Genomic DNA, 4,004 nt, shown 5'->3' with positions numbered 1-4,004 from the left:
GCAGGGATCCTCAAATCTGACCCACGAGATCCACTTTCCTGCAGAGTTTAGCTCTAACCCTAATCAAACACACCTGAGCATGCTAATCAATGTCTTCAGAATCATTAGAAAATCACAGGTAGGTGAGTTTGATCAGGGTTGGAGCTAAACTCTGCAGCGCATTGGCCCTCCAGGGCAAGATTTGAGGAACCCTGCATTAGTGTATCCCATCATGCATCATGTTCTGGAAATAAATCGTGAGAGTTTTTGCCAAGATCTCGCGAGAGGTCACGGAACCCTTTCCAATGTATGTTAAATATTAATGATAATTAGATATTACATATAATTTGGTACTAAAACAAAGGGTTGCACGTTTTATTGGTGCAAATGAGTAGTGGTGATATTTATTTTGTACAACATTTGCAACTGCTTTTTATCACTTAATTAGAAGCACCACAAAATTAAATTGTCATCTGTTATAGAGACACTGAACAGACATTTAGAAGTTGATTTTAAAATGTAAAGTACACTTGGACCAAATACAGGAAATACGTCATATAAGTAGTCAAGTGGTCAAGTGCAAAGACCGCAAGTGTGGGTATTTTGACAAGGCAGGTGTCGCGTCATAGCTGTGTGGACGGAGTCGGCGTAGGGGAAAACACATACCCCCGGTTTCACAGACAAGGCTTAAGCTAGTCCCAGACTAAAATGCATGTTTGAGCTGTCTCAACTGAAAATATCTTGTTCTGACATATCTTAAAATATGCACAACTGTAATGTTTTCTTCTAAGGCATTTTTGTAAAAGTTGCTTAAATATCTTAATTTAACTAAGGCCTAGTCCTGGCTTAAGCTAAGCCCCGTTTGTGAAACCGGGCCTAAGTGTCCTTTCCCCCTGGAAAAGCATGGTGTTGACTCAGAATGGCCTACATAAAATCATTTCTGCCACTCGACAGAGCAACATACGTATAAAAACAGCCGTATTGGGTCGGACTGTCCGTACGGTATCTGTGACTGGACAAACGACCCAACGGAATGGCCAGAGGTGACGTTTCCCGACAATTTTTGTTAACTAACTGAGCAAGAGACAGCTTACTACAAGCCTATACGTGACGGCTTGTGAAAGTAAACATTTGTCGTTTTGTTTTGCTTAATTTTAATAAAATGATAAAGACTTGAGTAAAAGCCTGTCGTACTTTCTTATTGATATATTAAAAAGATTTTTAACATTGACAAAACAGGTAACATTAAGGTCCACTGAAGTGCTTTGAAATGCGCAGCGTTCTTCTGTGTGGTGTGTGCTGTGGCTGCCTAATCATTTTCACAAAAACATGCCGTAAAATAAAGATAACATGAAAATATGTATATAAAATACCAAAAAACATGGTTATTGGTTACTATAGTTAAACCATGGTAAAAACAACATGTTTTGCTACACTAACCATAGTTTAACCATGGTATTTGTAGTAAAACTGTGGTTATAGGCTACAATTGGTAATAAAAGTGCCAAAAAAAAACATGGTTAGCCTACTATACTTTTAGTAATACCATTGCTAATTTTAGTAAGGGATTGTGTATATGAAATAAATGTTTATTATGACATCACAAAATAACAGGGAGTGAGATTTATTTGATTGTGATACGAAGGAGGGTTACTGTAAGCCCCATCAGAAATGGGTCACAGATCATCGCAGGGTAAGTAGTGTAGCCTATCTGTACTACCCGCTCAGTGCTACCTCCAGTAGTCCGTCTGTTTATCAGTCATATAGCGTTACATCTTCAGATCAGGTTTTTTTACTTATTAGAGGTACAGAACACCACACAGCAACTTTTTGGCATTGCACCAAGCAAAAATCAGTCGAAATCACCACAAAAAGTAAAGCTCAAGCACCTAAAAAGGTCTCAGTGCGTTAATTCGAATGGTTTGTTTTCCCCCACGGCATAAACAGTTATGACGTTTTTGTGGGCGTTCCCAGCTTCAGGGGAGTGGGCGGAGCTAAGGATCTCCTTGGGCGCACTTCAAGTATAGAGGTGCGTTCGACTTCATGCAGCACTGCGCAGACCGATCGGCGGCTGACTTGAAGCAGTGCATGCCGGTTAGAAATTTAGTCCGACTTGAACCGGCACCGACGCCACGTCACTGTCACATGTGGCATCAAAGTACCGCGATAGCGTTTCGAGAGCAGCCGGCTGACTCACCTGGCGCAGCTTTTTCAGAGCGACTGCAGGAGCGCTGATGACGACTCAGCTGTTTCACGATTGGATATTCAGTATATAAAAAGTGTTTCTGTTGCTCATGAAAACGTTTCTGAAACGTCCGTGTATTTTACAAATATTGCATTTAATTCACTTAATCTGTGATAGAGTATGCAAACACCGCGTGAGCGTCACTAACGGGAGCAGAAATGTCCGGCTTGACGTGTCCGTTTTCAACTCCGCCCCTGACTGCAAGCGGCTACTCTCGTTGATCGCCATCTGTAGCCGAACTTTAGGTCTCTGCAGGAAAGTAATGGCAGTTACCAGATCAGGGCCTTTTTAGACCATGTTTCCTGATTGGCTGACATCATAGTGACGGTAGGTTTAGGGGTGGGGTTAGGTAAGGGGGATCATTTTGATTGCATGATTGAGAAACACCCTGCAGTTTGAAAACACCCACAAATTCAGAAACCAGTCTAATTGGTGGAATTTTCTGTACAACATCATGTGTAATTTTGTTTTACACCACGAATTCAGCTATTACACACGATTATTTAAAAAAATAAGTTGAATTAATGCAAACAGATGGGTTTATCAAAGAAAAAAAGGTGGCCACTCTCAGATCTGCTGCGCTGCAGTTCCATTTTTCACCACAGATTTACAGTACATTAGAGATTGTGGGGCGCTGTAGAGCTAGGAAGAGCTCAGGCACCGTCTGCTCCGCTTAGTATGGTTAATCGTGCAGGCCGAAGCCATGCGTTAAATGTTATTATATCCTGTTCACTTGACGACTTTAAATAGTCTGGAAAATCCGAAAAAAATATTTGCTGCAGAATGCTGAACACGTTTACAATTTATTATTGCTTTAGTTTATGTAGCGGTCTATGTTCTTTGTATTTTGGTGGAGCACTGCCTCACCTGCCCATGCAGACCAGCAGTTTAGTTTGAGCATGAGTAATAATACTTCGTTACAGTGCTTCAGTATTTTTTGGGAGTATCTGTACTTTACTTGAGTTTTTATATTTCAGCCAACTTTTACTTTTACTCCACTACATTTCCTAATTAAAATGTATACTTTTACTCCGATACATTTCCCCGAAGCATATTCGTTACTTACTACAAAATAGTCAGAAGTCAGAAGAACACGGGCTGTAGGAAAGCAGGTTTAACGAATCAGTGGTCTGGCGTCTGCAATTTAGACTCCTAAAACAACACCTTTGTTCATGTGCAAACAAGTGCGCACACAACCGCGGATAATTCATTTTCCACTCAAGTCTAGTCTGGGGTCTGCGATATAGCCTACAGCATCATCTGCGTCTCTGCGATATGGTAAGTGTTGTTGTAATGATGTGCGATCTGACATTATCAAGTTGGCTATATCACCAAATCACACACAGAGTGCAGGCACATTGATTTATTAGTCTATTAAAACTCAAAATTCCAGGCATTCTAAATTGTAGACGGCAAAAATTCTTATGTATGCTTTATATATTTATATAATTTAATATAAGGGCCTTTCGCACCGCTTTAGTTCCAGAACTAAATGTACAGTACTAAAGTACTGGGATGATTTTGCGCTAACTATTTCCCAGTACCATTTAAAGGGTTGCATTCGCACCGACAGTGTGTACGAAGAAGTGACGTAAGCCGGTCGACAGCGACGTCTGGGTAGTTCCACAATTAGTTCTGGTACTATGAAAAGGTTCCCGCGGTGCGAAAGGCCCTATAGTTCACTCAATCTGTATCACACAAAAAGTACCGTTTTTCTGCGGATATCAGCACGAACACATTTAATAATCATTTTATACAAGTTCAGTAAAGTTAGCAATAA

This window comes from Sinocyclocheilus anshuiensis, unplaced genomic scaffold, assembly GCF_001515605.1.
Source record: "Sinocyclocheilus anshuiensis isolate Anshui unplaced genomic scaffold, SAMN03320099.WGS_v1.1 scaffold140, whole genome shotgun sequence".
Classification (NCBI taxonomy): domain Eukaryota; kingdom Metazoa; phylum Chordata; class Actinopteri; order Cypriniformes; family Cyprinidae; genus Sinocyclocheilus; species Sinocyclocheilus anshuiensis.
This window is presented reverse-complemented; position numbering follows the sequence as displayed.